General features: G+C 40.5%; 1 long non-coding RNA gene across 10 annotated transcripts in view; it reads right to left on the bottom strand.

Moving 5' to 3' along the window:
• LOC138850538 (uncharacterized) overlaps positions 1-22,345 on the bottom strand; it is a 118,506-nt gene that overhangs the window by 4,146 nt on the left and 92,015 nt on the right. For 8 of the 10 annotated variants that reach the window (XR_011390406.1, XR_011390410.1, XR_011390405.1 and 5 more), the window contains 2 exons: positions 21,986-22,213; positions 12,773-18,818 (listed from right to left, as the gene is read on the bottom strand). This is a non-coding gene — a long non-coding RNA (uncharacterized lncRNA). Of the gene's footprint in view, positions 1-12,772; positions 18,819-21,985; positions 22,214-22,345 lie in introns of those variants that run through there. The other 2 variants (XR_011390402.1, XR_011390404.1) reach the window with 2 other exon arrangements.

Here is a 22,345-nt window from a genome sequence, read left to right as displayed (position 1 = left end):
TGTTTCAAATTGTCAGTCCAAAATATATTCAAGTCTAGAAATGAAGGCTAACTCTTTGCCACTTGTGTACTATTATCCTTCTTCACATTGAAAGGCACATAGATGAGAATAGTCCAGTGAATATTTAGAATCTAATCTAGTTCTGATGATACAGAGCAAAAAGGAATATCTGGGAAAAGGAAAACATAGCCTTTGTCTCCTGCCTTTTTCTTCAGAGTAGAGAAGGTTAGATAAATTCAAATGACCTGCAAGATTTGGCTTTAACAAGACTTTATGATTGATTGTTTATATGTGGCAAAGGAAGAAGAGATGAGGAAAGTGTGAGGATTACAGTTGAAAAACTTTAGGTTATGGTGTCAGTCTTAGAAATAGTGAATACTGGCCGGCGCCACGACTCACTTGGCTAATCCTCTGCCTGCGGCGCCAGAACCCTCGGTTCTAGTCCCGGTTGGGGCGCCGGATTCTGTCCCAGTTGCTCCTCTTCCAGTCTAGCTCTCTGCTGTGGCCCGGGAAGGCAGTGGAGGATGGCCCAAGTGCATGGGCCCTGCACCTGCATGGGAGACCAGGAGGAAGCACCTGGCTCCTGGCTTCAGATCGGCGCAACGCACCGGCAGTAGCAGCCATTTGAGGGGTGAACGAACGGAAGGAAGACCTTTCTCTCTCTTTCTGTCTAACTCTGCCTATCACATAAAAAAAAGAAATAGTGAATACAGGAGAAAGATCATAGTAAGAGGTAAGATGCACTATCTTTATTGTATTAAGCTTAAAGTATGAGAGCTAGCATTGTGGTGCAGCATGTTAAGCTGCTGCCTTCAACACCAGCACTCCATACGAGCACTGGTTCAAATCCCATCTGTTCCACTTTCAGACTAGCTCCCTGCTAATGTTCCTGGGAAAGCAGTGGAAGATAGCCCAAGTACTTGGGCTCCTGAGCCCATGTAGGAAACCTGGATGGAGTTCCTTGCTCCTAACTTTTGCTTTGCTCAGTCTTGGCCATTGCAGCCATTTGGAGAGTAAACCAACAGATAGATCTCTCCCCTTTCTCCTCCTTCCCCCTCCTCTCCTCTTTTCCCTTTCACCCCCACTGTAATTCTGCCTGTCAAATAAAATAGATCTTTAAAAACCTTCAAAGTACTTGTTTGTAATTGAAATAGAGTAGAAAAATGAATATATGTGTTTGTATTTGCTATAGACTGAATGTCTATGTACCCTAAAATCTGTATATTGAAATCTAACTCTTATGTGATGGTATTTGGATGTAGAGTCTTTGGGAAGTAATCATATCATTAGAGTAGAACACCCATGAACAGGATGAGAGCCTTATAAAAGAGAGACTCCAGAGAGATCCCTTGTCCCTTCTACCATGTGAGATTACAGCAAGAAGGATACCGTCTAAGGAGCAAGAAGTGAGTCCTCACCAGACATTGAGTCTTCCAGCACTTGATCCTAGACTTTCTGGTCTCCAGAACCAAGAAATACAATTCTGTTGTTGTTTTAAAATATATTTACTTGAGCCGGCGCCGTGGCTCAATAGGCTAATCCTCCACCTTGCGGCGCCGGCACACCGGGTTCTAGTCCCGGTCGGGGCGCCGGATTCTGTCCCGGTTGCCCCTCTTCCAGGCCAGCTCTCTGCTATGGCCAGGGAGTGCAGTGGAGGATGGCCCAGGTGCTTGGGCCCTGCACCCCATGGGAGACCAGGAAAAAGCACCTGGATCCTGGCTCCTGCCATCGGATCAGCGCGGTGCGCCGGCTGCAGCGGCGGCCATTGGAGGGTGAACCAACGGCAAAGGAAGACCTTTCTCTCTGTCTCTCTCTCTCACTGTCCACTCTGCCTGTCAAAAAAAAAATAAAATAAAATAAAACAAAATACTTTAAAATATATTTACTTATTCTGAAAGGTAGAGTTATAGAGAGAGGCCTCCTACCCACTAGTTCACTCCCAAATGGTCACAATAACCAGGGCTGGGCCAAGTTGAAACAAGGAGCCAGGGTCTCTCATGTGGGAGCAGGGGCCCAAGTACTTGGGCCATCTTCTGCTGCTTTCCTAGGCACATTAGCAGGGAGCTCTATCAAAAATAGAGCAGCCAGGACATGATCTGGCACCATATGGGATGCGGGTATAACATATGGTGTCTTAACTGGCTACGCCACAACATTGACTCCACATTTCTGTTGTTTATAAGCTATTCAGCCTAAAGTTTTCTGCTATCATAGCCTAACAGACTAAGAAAATATCTTAAATATCTTGGCTCAAAATATTGTATAGATTCATAAGATTCCAACTAATAATCATCCTGAAAGTCAATTTTTATCCATGGAAAACATATAGTGAGAAAGGAGAGTCTGAGTAACATCACATTTAAAGAAGAGAAACCCAAGAGAGAAAGCTAAGAAAATCAGAGGAGGAGGTGACAAGGAAGCCAAGAGAAGATATTTTTAAGGGAGAAATGTTACCATACTGAGGTACTAAGTAAGATAAAGACCAAAGGTTTCCATTTGATTTAGCAAAAAAAAAAAAATACGTTTAGTACTGTGTCACAGGCTGAAGCTAGAAGACAATGGATGGAGCAAGCAGAAGTTGGAAAAGGCATCATGAACTATTCTGAGAAATGTTTCTTCTCCTTTAAAATAAAATAGACTAGAACAGGAGTAATTTCTGATGAGATGTTACCAGAAGAGAAAAAGGACAATAGAGGGAAAAAAGGATCATAAGAAGCAGATCACTGTACCACTAATTTCTATATATCTCAGTTTCTCAATATACAAAAATGTTCTAAGAGCCCACAAGCAAGGAAAACAAATTATCCTTTTACCTTCCCCATGTTTTATTATCTTTTTTGTCTGATGCCTCCATACCAGTTTCTCTAAGGAGGTTCCTATGACAAGTGCTTCTACTTCTACAAGTGCACCTTATAATTCACTCTTTGCCTCTAATTCTGTCCCCAAGACTCAGCTACTTCACTGTGACACCAAGGACCATCCACCATATCGTTATCAATGTAAAGTCACATATCGGTTCTCATCTTAAACACTAGAAGCATTTTAGACCACTCAAATACTTTCTTTTCTTGAATTTTATGATATCACAACTCTTGCTTTTACTTCTACCCTACTGGCTGTTCGTTCTCATTGGTGGCACATTTCTTCCTCTGCTGAAGCTGTAGATGACAGAGCACCCATCAACAGTCCCACACATTCTATTTCCATCTACATTCATCAAGGCCATCATAGCTGCAAATAATACTAGATGTACAAGTAACTCCTAGGGTCCCCCCCGACACACAATTGTTCTTTTATTTGATATCTCCACTGGACAGTTTAATTGACCCTTCAAATTTAATATTAACATGTCAAAACACTGAATATACCCCTTTAAAAGTAAAAATGGATGAAATATGAAGTGTGGAGAGAGTAAGAATGCCAGCTCTTCCATTCTAAGAGAAAGAAAAGATAAACACATTGATAACAACTTGGGGAGTTTGATGGCAGAAGAGTAAAAATAGACTCCACCTTAAAGCTTCTAGTTTCTCTTAATTAGATACCGAGAATAACTTAAGGACCTAGTTGTGGCAAAATATCTTGAATTTATGATAACCATTAAGAATTATAAGGGGGTTGTAATTATATTTGTTTTGAGAAAAAAATCATTAAAAGTGTGAATCTGCCAGAATAGAGCATGAATTGGAAGATATTGAATTGAAAAGCATAGAAATCAATTAGGCAAGGCCCCATTTTTAGAAAAAAAAAATCAGAGAAATGACAACAAACATCCACTGCTTCACTGATTCATCGATGTTCAATGCTCCTTCACTTATCTTAGTCTTAAAAGTGTTACTACTTAGTATTTCCTCTAAACTTAGGTCAACCACTTTCCTAGAGACAACTGTTCACACAGAAGAAATGAGTATCAGTGAGGGTGATTGTCAATGATCACTATGAACATTGAGAAAAATAATCATTATATATTCTTTGGAGAAATGAAAGTCATGTCTATCTGACCATTTGTGCATGAATGAAACTCAACAAGATCAAACTGTTCTGCATCCAAGGTGAGAGGGCATTTCTGAAGCTCTTTAATGGGGAACTGCTGTCAAGCTCATTTTGTGATGGAATATGTGTGCTTCTTGATATTCAGGTGGTAAAAATAGTAAGAAAGATTCATTTATGGCACCCTTGAGGATGATGTCTCAAATAATAGGAACCAAAGAACAGGGAGTATGGGCCTGGACATCTCTGAGGAAATGTGATTATGCAAACATCCATTGCACAGGAGTTGGGATATCTGTCATCCTGCCTAGGAAATCGGTATAAACAGCTCATTAAATTCACATAGTGTGAGAGAGAAGGTATGAAAATCAAGAAAGTATAAGTAAAAAGACAGACTGCATATCCCCAATGGAAATCTGTTAAAAATGTGTAAGGAAGAAAAAAGGTTAGGTATTAAGCAGGAATTTAGTCATAAGTTGTAACAAAAACTATTGGAATACTTATGGAGTATTTTTGCAAGATGCTTACAAATCATTATCATAAAGAAGCAGGATAAATTCATAATTTGAAAAGGAGTGGTTACATGAAAATATAAACCTATGATGTTGAATATCAAGAATAAATTTAGTGACTTAGTACATACACACACACACACACACGTGCATTTATCAGCCCAGCTAAATCACATAGGCTCTTTGAAAATGTAACTAATTATCTAATTTATGCAAGTAATAAAGTACTATAAGAAATTCAAAGATGGTATAAGAAATAATCCTGCTACTCAAGTTTTTATTTTTAATGCTTAGGATTGAACTATCATTCAGTTGAAACTCCTTATCTAAGCAGAATTATCTGAACATTACCAATATTTTATTTATAGCCTTTCTTTAAGACAAAAAATTTACTTTCATTAATTTAATCATCCTTCAGTATCTATGGGGGATTGATTTCAACAGATATCAAAATCCATGGATGCTCAAATCTCACATATAAAATAAAATAGTATTGGAATACAACCTGCACATATCCTCCTTTGTACTTTAAATCATCTCTTGATTATCATAACAGCTAATACAAGGCAAATGATAAATATTTTTCTACTATATTGTTTAGGCAATAATGACATTTAAAAATATGTACATATTCAGATGCAATTTTTAAGAAAATAATTATTTAAAAAGCAGAGTTATGGAGGAAAGGAGAGAGAGAGAAAAAAAGAGAGACCTTCCATCCATTGGTTCACTCCACAAATGGCCACAATGGCCAGGGCTGGGCCAAACCAAAGCCAAGAGCTTTATCTGGGTTCTTCATATTTGTTTAGGGGCCCAAGCATTAAGGTCATCTTATACTGCTTTCCCATATGCATTAGCATGATGCTGGATCAGAAATGGAGCAGTCAAGGGCTCAAACCAGTGCCCAGATGGGATGCCAACATTGCAGGTGGCAGCTTAACCTGCTCCACCACAATGTTGCACCCAGATGCAATTTAATGTTTTCAGACTATAATTGTTGAATCAGAGAATGTGGAATACACACACTGTACTTTGCTTGGTTAATAGATGTTTTACTAAAGAAATCCAAATAGCTCCTATAGTTGAAGCTTTTCTATTCATATCCTTCACCTCTTTTCTGCATTATTTTATATTTTTAAAAATGTATTTATTTATTTGAAAGGCAGAGGGAGAGACTTAGAGTGAGAGAGAAAAGATTCTCACCCAAAATGCTTTCAACAGCTGAGGCTGGGCCAGGCAAAAGTCAGGAGCCAGGAACTCCATCTGCAACTCCCACTTGCGTGGCAGGAAACCAAATACTTGGGCCATCATCTGCTGCCTTCTTAGGCACATTAGTAAGAAACTAGATTGGAAAAGGAGTAGCCAGGACTCAGGCCAACACTCCAGTAGGGATGTGGCTTCCTAAACAGCAGCTTAATCTCCTATATCATAATATCCACCTCAATATCCCTTTTAAAAAAAAAAAGCTAATTGCTTTGTTAAAGGTGTTTGAAGGACATTATAAAATATATTAAAGTTATTAATCATCATTAAATGCACTTTTCATTTGTTTAACATTTATCAAATTGCTACTACTATGTGTAGCTGCTATGCTAAGCTCTGGACACATGAAGAGACAATCTTTTCTTTAATGGGGAAGACGGCTATAAAAACAAACTTTATAATCCAAAGCTATAAAAAAAAAGTAATTAGAGCCTTGAGAACATTGAGAAAAAAGTCTTGAGAACACTGAGGAAAAACAGAGTGGCTGGAGGAAATGGACCAGGCTTCACATGGGATGTACAAACAGTACATGGGTTTTGATGGTTGAGTAGGACTTCTTTTTTATTTTTTCTTTATTTGACAGATAGAGTTGGACAGTGAGACAGAGAGAAAGGTCTTCCTTCCATTGGTTCGCCCCCCAAATGGACTCTACGGCCAGCGCTGTGCCAATCTGAAGCCAGGAGCCAGGTGCTTCCTCCTGGTCTCCCATGCAGGTGCAGGGGCCCAAGCACTTGGGCCATCCTCCACTGCCTTCCCAGGCCACAGCAGAGAGCTGGACTGGAAGAGGAGCAGCCAGGACTAGAACCTGGCGCCCACATGGGATGCCGGTGCCGCAGGCTGAGGATTAGTCAAGTGAGCCATGGCGCCAGCTGAATAGGATTTCTCTAAGCTAAGGCACTGGAGCAGATCATGGAAGGGAAAGATCTATTAGGCAGAAGAAATTGAATGCTCAAAGACTAAGTGAGGAATGTATTGTAGCAGGAGTACAGGAGTCTGAAGGAGACCAGAAAGACATGATCCTAGAGGGTAGGTTGAGATTATATTGAGAAAAGCATCCTTAAGAACAATTTTCACTGAAGAGCAATGAAAATTTTTAAGAATACATGCTATAGGAATGTCAGGTGTTTTAAAAAGTTAGTTCTAGCAGAAGAACTAGAGGATTGGCATGGGAAGAGGCATTTTTACTGAAGGAATGCAAAGTCATTAACTCAGAATCAGAATGGTTTGTCTTTGGGATACATGTCAGTAATCTTCCATGACAACTTGATATTCCTCTGGATAATCCAGACATCCCTTCCTTCAGGTATTTGCAATTTTTTTTGACAGGCAGAGTTAGACGGTGAGAGAGAGAGAGAGAGACAGAGAGAAAGGTCTTCCTTTTTCTGTTGGTTCACCCCCCAAGTGGTTGCTACAGCTGGCACGTTGTGGCTGGTGCACTGCGTCGATCTGAAGCCAGGAGCCAGGTGCTTCCTTCTGGTCTCCCATGCAGGTGCAGGGGCCCAAGCACTTGGGCCATCCTCCACTGCACTCCTTGGCCACAGCAGAGAGCTGGACTGGAAGAGGGGCAACTGGGACAGAATCTGGCGCCCCAACCGGGACTAGAACCCCGGGGTGCCGGCGCTGCAGGCAGAGGATTAGCCTAGTGAGCTGCGGTGCCAGCTGCAATTCTTAATATTCTATTCTAGGACATTCTCTCTTCTAATTCTACAAAATAATGTTTGCACAGAGTCTAGAACATAATAGTTAGTAAATATATTTTGGGTTAATGAATCCAATCATCATACTGATTTATAGACTTGCCCCTTTTATCTCCTATATCTACATATAAAATACCACAGAAATAAATTTCAGGAAGTGTTAATTTTACAAGAGTTGGCTGGAAATAGCACAGCTACAGAAAGAACATTATAATTTACAATGAACAATTATCATTGTTGCAAATTTATATATTGTAATCCATTCAGCTCATGTCTATGACCCACCAAGACTGCAACCTTCATGAAAGTAGACATGTCTACATTTATTTCTCATTCTCTCTCCAAAATACCTCATACACCTGAAGCATAATATTCTCAATATATTTTTATTAAATTCATAGAATGAATTAATGGATAGATAAATAAGTAACATTCATATATCTGATTCTGTACAGTGCTTGGGAAAAACGGCAGGAAATAAACAAAACCCAAGGCCTTGCTAGGTTTAGAACTATGATCCAAGCCAACAGGTGATCATATTGGGTGAAAATGGTGAATAAAAATTAAGCTCAGAGCTGAACCCAGGTGAATATTCAGTGAAGCAGGAGGAGGCAGAGAAGGGCAGGGGAAAGTGGTGACACACACAAGAAATTTCTGTGTGTAGGAAAGAAGCTGATGTAAATAACCACAGACTTGTATAAGTGAACATGTCACAAAACAATGTGATGAATCAGAGTTAAGAATTAGAGAATGCTTAATCGTGGGAAGGAGCGATAAGTAATGACATAGCTTCATTTGAAGGGAGGCTCAGATGTCTATCCCATTTCTTCTGACCTGGATTGACCTGAGCTGCTTCTTAAAGTACTGGGACCCAGAAGATGTTTAGGAACAAATTAAAATTAAAACTCTTCTGAAATAAAGGCATCTTCTGTTTTCTTTATAACATTCCTGAAACTCTGGAGGCTGCTTCTAGCTTCTGTTAGATTATTTTCTTAAATTTTCTTTTTTTAATTCTTTTATTAAGTCTCACTTGCTAAAAGTTTTAATGGCACCATATGGCCTTGGTCTTCTAACTCAAATCCTCCGGTTGCTCTGCAATAAACTTTACAATCTGATCTCCCTTTACTTCCCTTTAAGCCCTCACTACCCACTAGACTAACTTATTCACTATCTTAAAATACACCTTTATTTCCCTGCCTTTGCTAACTTCCCACATTCTTTTGATTTAACAAAAATGTTGAGCAAAGATTGAGCAATGTGCTGAGATTACAAATACAACAGGAGGCGAGATTGTTGTTGAGTGTTTATTTTCTACTAGAGCACTGCACTTATTACTTTACATGAATATAGTAGTCACAATAATACTTTAAAATTGATTATGTTGTTGCTCATTTATAAATGAAGAGTCAGAGAAATGGAGAACCTGAAACATTTTTCGAAGAGCACACAGAGTAGTGAAGAATGTATGTAAAATTACACATTCATTCTACAAACACATAGTGAATACTGACCATGTACCTGCTATAGAAGCTTACCTTCTGCTATTCTGCACAATTGGACTAATACCGAATTATAATCAACGTACTCTATCACCTATTTTAGGACTTTCTCATTCCTGATCCTGTGTCCTTCCACCTTAAGAGTCTTTCTCTTTCTTTATCCCTATCTTATCTTTCCTTGAATACTCCACTGGAAGCCCACTTGTCCATGAAGCCCTCCTGTCGCTCCCCCATTTGCGGAGGAACGACACAGGACCCTGCACTGTTCTTTTGTCTGCTCGGCCCTTCCCGGGTTTGCTGCTGGTCCTTCCCGGGTTGGCTGCTGACCCTTCCACCTCCGTGGAGGGGCGGCTCCCCATGCCACTTTCCCCACTTCCGCGGGGGAGCGGCACACCACTGGCTGGCTCTCTCAGGGGCTGCTCAGATGTTATCTGGATGTTCCTGGTGCATGTTGTCTCTCTCCTCCTTTATAGTCCTCTTCCACCAATCCCAACTCTGCTACCCACACGCCAAGCACGCTGCTCTCCTCCAATCAGGAGCAAGATCAGATCCTGCAGCTCATCAGTCAAGCTGGCGAGAGGCAGCTGCGTAGAAGTTGTTTATTCCCTTTCAGCGCCATATTGTGGGAGAGCAGACGTATAGAATAAGTCTTAATTCCAGTAACTTAGTCTAGTCTGAGTTGCTCTCCACACCCTCCTCCTCTCCTTCAGAGCATATTTTTCCAGTCTGACTACTGCAAATAGTCTCTGAGATATAATCTAATTCTACCCAATATTTCTTGCTCCTTGTTTAAGCATGCATGTCAAGAGACCATAAACTTCTTAATGGCAGGAACTGTATAATAAATTCCTTTATATTATCCACAGAGTATGGCAATACCAGTCTTCTGAATGTTTCCGATAAGTTTGAGAACAAAACTCATATCTATTAGTTGACTTTGATGAATATTTTCTATAAGTAGATTCCCAAACCGTTTAAAAGATGGATTCTTGCTTGGTCTGCAATTGCTAATATTTAGAGATTCTAACTTACAAAGTTACATTAAAGTTACTCAGAGGAATAATTGAAATGATGGAGAGTCCTAAAGCTTGAGAATCTTTTTCCTTTTCATGATACATGAAAATTACTTCAAATGAAAGGAGACTAAAAGGAAGGAAGGGATAATTTTGTTTTTGCATAAATTAATTTAATGGCATACTCAAAAGCATGACAATTCAAATGACTTTGAAGCAGAAGACATATTTTATCATTCTTATTATTGAATTAGAGGATACAGTCATTCTTCTGCAATGTTGTCCAATTCTCACTAAATTTACTTCAGAATATCTTTTTTTCTTTTAATTATACATGTCCTTGTATTTTCTAAGTCCTTTTATTTGGCTTAAAACATTTCCCTTTTCTGACAAGTCTCTAATCTCTTATAAGCACCTCAGAGAAATGCAATGACACCCTCTGTCACAGAATGTCACATGCCCACAGTCTCAACACCCCTGCTGATCTTAGAAGGCTGCTGTTTCTCTGGTTTGTGTCATACTCTGGCACCTAAATTTCCTTTTTTTGCAGGCTGCTGACAGCCAACTCCATTGAATTCTTTGCTTCTGACTTCTCTAGAATTTCAGGTCAACTCGAGTTTAGTAGCTCGTAGGATTTCTCCTGCCTCCTTCCTCATTGCCAAGGTCATATCCTGAGAGACTGACAGCCTAGGCAAAGAGCAGATGGAGAGTCTTGCTTTGGCTGATGTTGATGTATGAGAAACTACTACAATAAAGCAGAGGCAGCTGTGATTTGGAAACAACCTTGGATTCAGTTATGCGTAGTGCATGTATTTTTCATTGCAGTTGTTAGCTTGTGTGTAACCATGAGCAGATCAGCACCCCTCTCAGATCCTCAGTTTAATCCATGTGAAATAAGCATCACAATACATATAAGGCAAGAGTGCTACAATAACAGTACAAAGTATGAATCAGAAAATATTGAAATGGGTACCAAGAAACCGAACTTGATCTCATAATGTGGGATTTCCAAGCTCCTCCTTTCAGGTTACCATTGAAATAATATATCAACACATCTCTGTAAATTTTAAATTGGGACTAAATAAAAATCAATCGTAAGTTAAAACTTCTGAGCATCTGAAAAATTCAGTGACTAAAGCTTTGTGAACACTTAAAAGCAAACAGGGAATGAAGTAAAATAACATGCCAGAAAAATAAATTGGTTCTACTCTTTCATTGGACAGGTTTTTTCTATCTGTTCAATGTTGCAGTTGTGCCCTGAGCAGAGAAAGACATAGGCAAGAACAGGCTATCATAGAAAGCTAGAACTATGAATACCTCAGTGCCACTATTTAATGGATACTCACTTAATACTATATATTTTCAGGCTGATGTTACGGCCCAATAGGATAATCCCCATTTGCAAAATTTGCGTCCCATATGGGGTTGGGTTGTAGGTCTGGTTGCCCTGCTTCTGATCCAGCTCACTGCTATTGAGCCTGGAAAAGCAGCAAATGGCCCAAGTACTTGGGCCCCTGATACCCACATGGGAAACCTGGATCAAGGTTCAGGTTCCTGACTGCTGCCTGGCCCAGCCCTGGGCTTTGCAGCCAGCTGGGGAGTGAGCCAGTAGATGGAAGATCTTCATTTCTCTCTCTCTGCCTTACAAATATACAAATAAATCTTTTTTAAAAACATATTTTATCTATTTATTTGAGATAGAGTTACAGACAGCGAGAGGCAAAGAGAGAGAAAGGTCTTCATCCGTTGGTTCACTCCCCAGGTGGCCCCAACAGCCAGGGCTGCACTGATTGGAAGCCAGGAGCCAGGAGCTTCCTCTGGGTCTCCTACACAGGTGCAGGGGCCCAAGGACTTGGGTCATCTTCTACTTCTTTCTCAGGCCATAGCAGAGAGCTGCACTGGATTAGGAGCAGCTGAGACTAGAACCAAACCAATACCCATATGGGATGCCAGCACCAGAGGCAGAGGATTAACCTACTGCGCCACAGCGCCGGCCCCCAAATCTTTTTTAAAACTATGTATTTATAAGCTACTTTACAGCTCAAACAGCATACCTTTTTTCATTATTTATGAACTCAGTCATTTTATATTCTTCTATGTGCATCAGTTTATCCCCAACATCACTAGAACACCGCTGGAGCCAAAATTCCAATCTACTCCTCTGTGGATCTATCTCATTCTTCCTTGTACGGTATATGTGTAACCCAAAGAAATTCATGTGCAAGCTCAACATTCCAACAAGGTGGCTACTGTTTAGGGACATGGACTATTGGATACTGATCTAAGCATAGAATATGTAAGGCAAGAATCTAGGTACAAGTCTCCCAGAAGTCTTCATCACAAGTGTAAAAATAGCATCATTCCCTGCAGTACCAGTTTCAAGACACAGGTGACCACTGCCCAGTTTTACATTCGTGGAAAAGGACCTCATGGCTATGGCTCTTCAGATCAAACTATTTCAATTTGTATTGCTCACAGCCATGAGGCACAATAAATGTTGCTGAAAGTGCTGCTCTCTGGACAAAAATGGTACAGGATCACAGTAGTTTAGTCTCGGGGAAAATTCAGGTTTCCCAGCACCATTGAGGGTAGGCTCACGACTGTGTGGAAGGAGGGGATCCTTTGCTCTGACTGCTGAATGCCAGAACTGACCTCTTCCCTTGCCCAGTAAGTACTAGATGCCTCCTTCATGTAGGATCAGCTACTAAAACTGAATACAAATAAAGATCCCTGCCACAAGGAGCCTGCATATGTGACTGAAAAGACCATGCTTTTCACAGTACTAAAAAAAAAAAAAAAAAAAAAAAAAAAAAAAAAAAAAAAAAAAAAAAAAGTTGGCCGGCACTGCAGCTCACTAGGCTAATCCTTGGCCTGCAGTGCTGGCACCCCGAGTTCTAGTCCCAGCTGGGGTGCCGGTTCTGTCCTAGTTACTCCTCTTCCAGTCCAGCTCTCTGCTGTGGCCTGTGAGGGCAGTGGAGGATGGCCCAAGTGCTTGGGCCCTTGCACCTGCATGGGAGACCAGGAGAAGCACCTGGCTTCAGATCAGCGCAGCACGCCGGCTGCTGCACGCTGGCCATAGCGGCCATTTGAGGGGTGAACCAATGGAAGGAAGACCTTTCTCCGTGGTACTCTCACTATCTAACTCTGCCTGTCAAAAAAAAAAAAAAAAAAGAGAGAGAAAAAAAAAGTAACACTGAGTTTGAGGACCCTCAAAGCATTAAGTCCAGTTTTTATTGAAATTATCAAATGGTTCTGTTTTAATTCCATATATGGAATTAAATTACTTATAATTACTTATAATTACTTATAAGTAAACCTATTCTAAAACCTTGTGTTAGTCAACTCTCCATTAAGAAAGCCCAAACAACTTACTTTCCCATAATTTTCCAGATGAGAAAACTAAGATTCAGAAAGGCTAGGTTATTTGGTCAACAGACTTCACCTGCATACTGTGTCCACAATTTCAAGAATAAGTCAAGTTCATGAATTTAGTCAAGAATAAAATGGTAACCGTCATCCAGTGTTATGGCACGTCATGTGAAGCTGTGGTTTGTCATAATGTCATTGTATATGAGAGTATCTGTGTGAGTCCTGGCTGCTCCACTTCTGATCCAACTCCCCACTAATACTCCAGGGAAAGCAGCAAAAGGTGGAACTAGTTCCTGGGCCCCTGCCGCTCATGTGGAAGACCTGGATGGAGTTCTTGACTCCTGGTTTTGGCCTGGACAAGCCCCAGCCATTGTGGATAATGGAGGAATGAATCAGCAGATGAAGTTATCTGTCCCTGTTTGTCTCTCTGCCTTTCAAACAAATAAAATCTTAAAAAGAAAAAAGATTGTAAAAACAAGAAGGTTTAGGCATTGACTTCTATTTCCCGATTCTGACATATGTTCCAAACTCGAATATTACTTTCTGCTTGAATAAATTAGTGTATAAAATCCTAGACTCAAAACCAAGGAAATCTCAGTGCTCACCCAGTCCTCCAGACACACATGTGGACAAGAAGACACGATGTACATGATTATCCTGTGTATGCACAGACGTTCATGGACTTTCAGTGGAAAAAAGATCAGATGTGATATTTAGCATAAACCTGTACATTGCAGAACTAGTACTTGCCGATTTTTATCATGATATCTGTGAGTTGGGGAACTGCTGCATATTGGAAAGTATATTTTCAAACTGTAGTCATCTTTTTTTCACATTATCTAAAGTAGTCACAAAACGCTAAAACCAGGAGAAATGCTCTAGTTAAATTATCTTAATTCTAGTCATGAATACTTATGTGTTCTGAAAAGTAATCGCTTTTAAAGCATTATCTTTCTGTAAAATGCCTGCAGTTTATTAGTTAAGCCTACCTGAGAATTCCTTTAAATTGATGTAAGCTATCTTGTGTTGCTTAAATATCTTATCTACAAGGCTCTGAGATGGGTACTGGGAGAACAAAGGTAAATAAGATAGACACTCTTCCCTTTGAGAGGATTACAAAAGATAACAACAACTATAACTCAAGCTAGGCAAAAGAAGGAAAACACAAGTAGCTTCAAGAATATCTTAAAGAATTGTAAGGGAGGTCAGAGCTGTGGTACAGCCGATTAAGCCACCGTCTTCAGTGTTGGCATCCCACATTAGTCCTCTTTCAAGTCCTGGCTGCTCCACTTCAAACCTAGATCCCTGCTAACACATCTGGAAAGCAATGGAAGATGGCCCAAATGCCCGGGACCCTATATCCACATAGGAAACCTAGATGAAGCTTCTGGCTCCTAGCTTTGCTCTGGCCCAGCCCTGGCCATCGCAGCCATTTGGGGAGTGAACCAGTTTATGGAAGATCTCTCTCTCTCCCTTTCTCTGACTTTCGAATAAGTCTTTAAAAAAGAAATAATTGTAAGTACATTACACAAACACGTGGAGAATCACAGAATAACATCTATAGAATAGATTAAGATGAACTTTAAAGAGTAGGATGTAATCCACTGATTTCCAAAAGAATCTATCCACTCACTCAATGAATACTAAGCAGTAACAAACATCTGATAATTATGAATCCAATCATTAATGAGTTATACAAAGCTCTCTGCTCTAATAGAGTTACGGCTAGTAAAAAAGACAAATGCGCAATTATGATAACATATGATAATTGTGAAATGCATGCTATTTGGGAGACATGTGGAAACAAAAAGATCAAAATTGTTTTAGAGAATACCCACTTGAGGACCTAATAATTAAATTAAACCCTGAAGACTAAGAAGTTAGTCAGCTGAAGAGGGGCAACAAAGTGTTCCACAGAGAAGAATCAGCGTATGCAAAGAGCCAGAAGTAAGAAAGAGTATATGACTTTTAGGATCTGTATGAATTGCAGAGGGATTAACTCGAGAATATGAAGTGCACCAAGAAGTCTAACAAGAGCTTTATATGAACTTGTAAACTTTATTTTCATAGGACAATTGAACCACTGAAAGGATAAAACATGATTTCTTGTTTTAGAAAGAGCACTCAAGTTCCAGGAGGCACATAGAAACAGTTAGGAGGCTTATGGAGTAATCCAAGAATGCTGATGACAAATATGCCTGGCCTGAACCAGAGTGATAGATAGCAATTATGATGGAAAGAAATTGCTAGATTCAGGAAATATAGTAATTAACAGAACTGGTGGGTCAGGGTAAAGTATAGGGAAATATCAAAAGTAACTAAGGTTTCTTAGGTTTCCAACAGAGATCAAGAAAAATGGGAGAAATACAAGAGTACATGTTGTTATGGCGTGTCCCTACCAAAACTCATGTTTAAATTTGATTCTAAGCCGGCGCCGTGGCTCAATAGGCTAATCCTCCACCTTGCGGCGCCGGCACACCGGGTTCTAGTCCCGGTCGGGGCGCCGGATTCTGTCCCGGTTGCCCCTCTTCCAGGCCAGCTCTCTGCTATGGCCAGGGAGTGCAGTGGAGGATGGCCCAGGTGCTTGGGCCCTGCACCCCATGGGAGACCAGGAAAAGCACCTGGCTCCTGGCTCCTGCCAGGATCAGCGCGGTGCGCCGGCTGCAGCGGCGGCCATTGGAGGGTGAACCAACGGCAAAGGAAGACCTTTCTCTCTGTCTCTCTCACTGTCCACTCTGCCTGTCAAATAAAAAAAAAAAAAAAAAAAAAAAAAAAAAATTTGATTCTAACTGTGATAACGTTGAGCTGGTAGAACATTAGAGAAGCCGTTAGGTGAGGAAGGCAACACCACGCAAAGGGATTAATGCCCATATCATGGGAGTGGTTTAGATCCCATGGCACTGGATTAGTTACTGAAGTATCTGGTTATCATAAAGCATACCAAAACATTATTAAAGGGGCCAGCGCTGCGGCGTAGCAGGTAGTCACTGCCTTCAGTGCCGGTATCCCATATGGGCACTGGTTAAAGTCCCGGCTGCTCCACTTCCCATCCAGCTCTCTGCTGTGGCCTGGGAAAGCAGAACATGGCCCAAGTCCTTGGGCCCCTGCACCTGCATGGGAGACCTGGAAGAAGTTCCTGGCTCCTGGCTTCGGATATGTGCAGTTCCGGCCTTTGCAGCAAATTAGGGAGTGAACCAGCAGATGGAGGACCTCGCTCTCTCTGCTGCTCCTTCTCTCTCTGTGTAACTCTGACTTTCAAATAAATAAATAAATCTTTAAAAGAATTATAAGAGAGAATGTGAACCACATCCTCAGGAAAAAAGTGAAAATAAAGAAATTAGGGTCTATACCGCAGTAAGAAACAACGAAATCCAGTCATTTGCAACAAAATGGAGGAATCTGGAACACATCATGCTGAGTGAAGTAAGCCAGTCCCAAAGGGACAAATACCATATGTTCTCCCTGATCGGTGACAACTGACTGAACACCAAAAAGGAAACCTCCTGAAGTGAAATGGACACTATGAGAAATGGTGACTTGATCAGCATAGCCCTGACTGCTAATGGACAACTTAATACATTATCCCTCATAGTATTTTTTTTTGTCTGTTCTACTTAATATGACTGGTTTAATTCTGTAATTATCACACAGTTATTCTTAAGTGTTGAAAATTAACTGAAATGTGATCCCTGTTAAACATAAGAGTGGGAATAAGAGAGGGAAGAGATGTATAATTTGGGGCATGCTCGGGCTGACTTGCCCCAATTGGTAGAGTTGGAAACATACCAGGGGATTCCAATTCAATCCCATCAAGGTGGCATGTGCCAATGCCATCTCACTATTCCAAGTGATCAATTTCTGTTCACAATTGATCATAATGAAAGGACTAAGAGTCAAAGGGAGCACATAAACAAGTCTAGTACCTGCTAACACTAACCAATAGAATAAATAAAGGGGAGAGTGATCCAACATGGGAAGTGAGACACTCAGCAGACTCATAGAATGGCAGATGTCCTAAACAGCACTCTGGCCTCAGAATCAGCCCTAAAGGCACTCGGATCTGGCTGAAAAGCCCATGAGAGTATTTCAGGCATGGAAAGCCAAGACACTCTGGCAAAAAGATCTCTGTGAGATCCCAGTGGAAAGAACAGGTCTTCAAAGAGGGAGGTGCCTTTCTCTGAAGGGAGGAGAGAACCTCCACTTTGACTATGACCTTGTCTAAACAAGATAAGAGTCGGAGAACTCAAGGGGCTTCCATAGCCTTGGAAACTCATGACTGGTGCATAGGGAGATTACTGATGCCATAAACAGGAGTGTCAATTTGTAAAGTCAACAACAGGAGTCACTGTGCACTTACTCCTCATGTAGGATCTCTGTCCTTAATGTGCTGTACACTGAGGCTTAATGCTTTAATGAGTACTCAAACAGTATATTTCACTTTGTGTTTCTATGGGGGTGCAAACGATTGAAATCTTTACTTAATGTACACTAAACTGATCTTCTGTAAAAAAAAAAAAAAGAAAAGAAATTATCAATTCCCAACTTGACTCTCACTGGGATTAAACATGACAATAGGTCTGATCTGATTTCATCATCATTTAAAAAAAATCATCTATTATTTTTCACTTTATGTTTCTGTGTGGGAGCAAACTGTTGAAATCCTTACTTAAGGTATACTAAGCTGATCTTCTGTATATTAAGATAATCGAAAATGAATCTTGATGTGAATGGAAGGGGAGAGGGAGTGGGAAAGGGGAGGGTTGTGGGTGGGAGGGACGGTATGGGGGGGGGAAGCCATTGTAACCCATGAGTCGTACTTTGGAAATTTATATTCATTAAATAAAAGATAAAAAAAAAAGAAAAAAAAAAGAAATTAGGGTCTATATTGAAAAACTCCCCAGCAACCTGGACTAGTTTTAGTGCCTCTCAAAGTTACCCAGTTTTTTCATGGAAGCTATGATGTTAAAGACACTAAGAAGAGAGCATTTTGTGTGTATGTGTGTGGTTAAGAGCGGGAATCTTCCTAGGATCACAGGTTAAGTAATTATATTGCTCCTAACCAAACCATTCAGTACAAAATGGGTGGCAGAAATCAAACAAGGAGGTAGTGTAGGCTAGCCAAGCCTCAGGACAAGCAGGGCATGGAGCCTAAGTCCCCTCAAACCAGGGAGCACCGTTTTCCTTACATCTATATTACCCCAAAACCAGAGGAAAAGGAACAGCCTGCTAGACTCTGGCCTGCCTTAGGGGCTCCTACCCGTATTCACTGCCACCATCTTAGAAATCTTGCTGTGCAGGGAGCCGATTCAGCTCATCTTGCTGCTCAGTGGTGTGGCTTAGGGAAGATACGACTGAGTTCCCTGGGGTCAGGTGACTTCCCCTGGATCTATGTAGGTTGGGCACTGAGGCATTGAACATCACGACTATCAGAAGACTAGGTTTCCAGGTGTGCCTCTGGGGTCGTGCATCATTCCTGAGCTAGAGAAAGATAAAAATGTTAGCCAGACAGCTGGCCACTGCACTCCTTAAAAAAAAAAAATTAACCTTCAACACTTCATGCACTCCTGTAAGAATTAACAGAGTTGGGTTCTGCTCCCCTCTGGATCAACAGCTCTCATTCCTATTTCCCGCAGCCTCTCACAGGCATCCTCCTTTCCGCCTGCCACTTCTGGGGAGAAGCTCCCCATCCCCCCAGCAGATTAGCCAGTGCCTCAGCTACATGTTCCAGGCATGTCTCCTCTTCATCTGCAGCGATCCAGGCAACCTCAAGCAGAGTAGGGGCTGGAGGCACATCTCTCAACACAGGTCAGAAATGTGAGGCCAAGTCTTTGGGGAAGCGAAATTCAACAATGCGTATTTATTGACATTTTTGGTAAGCCAATCAGAAACTGCAAAATACATAGGAGGGGCACCTGATTCAGCACTGGTGTCAAGGAGACTTCCTAGAGGTGGCTAAAGAGGGAACCTAATTGAAAACAGCTGGTGTAAGAGGCCAGCAGCAACTTTGTGGGATTATGAATAATTCAGTTTCTTCTTTTGGACTAGCCTGAGTAATCCTTTAATAGAGATGGTCATGGTTCAGCAGATTAAGCAGCTGTTTGGACACTTGCAGTCCCTTACCAGAGTTCTGTTTCAAGTCCTGGCTACTCTGCATTCAATTCAGCTCCCTGTTAATGTACCTGGAAACAGCAGATGATAGCCTAAGCACTTGAATTCCTGCTACCTATGTGCAAGCACCAGGTGGAGTTCCTGCCTCCTGGCTTCAGCCTGGCCCAGCACCAGCTGTTGCAACTATTTGGGGAGTGAGCCAACAGATGAAAGACATATCTCTCTCTCACCCTCCCTCATTCTGTTACCCTCTCTTCCTCTCTCCCTCTGACTTTCAAATAAATAAACTAATTTTTAAAAAATACAGATGGCCATTTTGCCCTTTGATTGTAAGAATATGGGTGCAAGTTCATTAAAAATCTGTTAAGGCAGCAGGAAATTTCTCCTGGCTAGGTTTTTATCTTTATGGTAAAAATGGGATCTATATTGTTATAGCGGTACTGTTATAGCATTGTTACAGCATTGTTTTAAAATAACGTGGTAATACGAATATTTATATTTAAATAAAAGTAAATGATTATTCAAAAAAATTAACATTTTTTTCACCACTATTTGATCAGATCAAACTCAGAACACACTTAAGGGGACAAAATTCTTTACTTGAACATCAGTAGTGACTCTCTTCCTTCCTGGAGAAACCTAGACTTCTGGCCAATCTTTTAATTTGTAGAAAAAAATGAAACTATTATTTCTGCCTTCAATTTGATTTCTCTTTCCATCCTTCTGGGCCCAGTAACTTCTGCGCTTTCAACTATGAAAAGTAGTACCTGAGGCCAGCAGGTAAAACTGCCACCTGCAGTATCAGCATCCCATATGGGCACACAGGTTCAAGACTTGGCTGCTCCACTTCTGATGTAGGCTCTGCTATGGCCTGGGAAAGCAGTAGAAGATGACCCAAGTCTTTGGGCCCCTGCACCCACATAGGAGACCTGGAAGAGGCTCCTGGCTCCTGGCTTCAGTTCGGTGCAGTTCCAGCCATTGCGGCCAACTGGGGAGTGAACCATCAGATGGAAGACCTCTCTCTCTCTCTGCCTCTGTTTCTCCTTCTCTCTCTGTGTAACTCTGACTTCCAAATAAATAAATCTTTAAAAAAAGAAAAGTGCCTATATCGACATGGTACATCCTTAGATGTAGCCTCTTTTGAGTTATCTCAGATATCCTATAAGGTACGCAAGGCAATTGAAATTAGTCCATTTTATAGATGAGAAAACTAAGCTTCAGTGACACAGTTCAGTCAAGACATGAAAACAGATATTCTGATGGTAGTGTTGGAATTTACCCACTCTGATGGTAAGGAATCAAGAGTTTTTCATTTCAGAAGTCAGAAATAGACAATATTGAGCAAATGTGCAATTTGACTCCATTTCCTGTAGATAGCACAGACATCAGCAATGAATCAATGCATTTTTTCCTGCTGATACTAGATGCAGCCTCCAAATTATTGTCAATGTAATACTTTAGTTATTTACGATCTGTGGATCTGAGTCAGCACATGATAAAATCTATTTTCAATACTCACCATATGCACTTGCGTTTTTCAGTCAGGACTCTGAAAGACCTAAAACCTTTATATACATTAAGCCATGACTCTCTACACTAAGTAGATATGAGGTCTTGGGATGTCACTTTACAAATATGAGCCTGATTAGCTCACATAAAATTAGCTCTAAGGCTTCTTTCAATAATGACAGTCAACAATTTTATGAAAGCTCAGGCAAGATGACTAGATAGTTGTTTGTAGTAAGAATAACCTTTTCATTGCTACTCAAGTCACATAATATAATTTCCACTTTCCTTATTTTCTTTTTAGTTCAGTCCTGCTAAACATCATTTATATTACAAAGCTCATGTTGGCTCATATAGTGCTGCAGAATATTAATTGATTCCTTAAAATGTAATACATGAAACAGTTTCTAACATATTTTTGGTCTCTCATTAGGCTGGGATTACACAAACTGCATACATATTAAAGAGTCAGAGTGCCTTCATTTTTTTTAAGTTTTTGTGTGTTTATTTGAATGACAAAGTGACAGAAGGGGTTGGTGGAGAGAGAGAGAAAGAAATAGAGAGAGAGAGAAAGAGAGTGAGATATCATCCATGCACTGGTTCACTCCAGTCTAGTCAGGAGCTCATCTCTATATAGGTCTCTCACATAGGTGACAGAGAACTAAACATTTAGGCCATGGATGGCTTAGGTTTAAAAACCAGAATGGTCAGAGAGAACTTAATTCACATTCTGATTCCACCCTTGGGTGTTGAGTTACCATAATGATAGTAATATGCCTTAGCCTTGGATCTTTCAAATAGATTTATTACATTGAATTGTGATATGTTGTGTGAATTAGAAATAATATCTGTAAGCATTTTATATCAAAAAACCTGACATGTGGAAGATAACTATCATTTTATAGATCTCTAATACCAATTCAAGACACGGTACAGATGCTTATTTGGCTATCTTGACAATTTTAAATGCCTTTTCTTTCCAGATACAATCCTTAGATGAATTACAGACTTTTAATGTTAGCAGATCTTACCCCCTTTGCATAAATTCTCCTATGGAAAGGAAGTTTTGCAAGATTAGAACCATGGCTATATTCTTCGATCCATGAGCAATGCCTGTGACCAACATCTGGAACCAAACAAAGTTCATGTAGTTGGCATAGTGACACAATGCTTGCTTGTTCCTTCTCTATGTTTCAGAACTGCTGAAGAAATGGCTGTTTTTTAATCCCACATCTTCATGCCAGCACGAATCTTTGAGCCTAAATAAAGGTTGAAAGTTTAGACTGGATATAATATTTATCCACTAAAGTATCACTGTATGTTTGAAAATCAAATATCATTAATTGCCACTCAATACCTTTAGATCCTATTGATATGTTCTGAGCTTCTGT

The sequence above is a fragment of the Oryctolagus cuniculus genome, chromosome 1, assembly GCF_964237555.1.
Source record: "Oryctolagus cuniculus chromosome 1, mOryCun1.1, whole genome shotgun sequence".
Taxonomy (NCBI): Eukaryota; Metazoa; Chordata; class Mammalia; order Lagomorpha; family Leporidae; genus Oryctolagus; species Oryctolagus cuniculus.
Note: the sequence above shows the minus strand (reverse complement) of the source record. Positions and strands in the feature narration are given on the sequence as shown.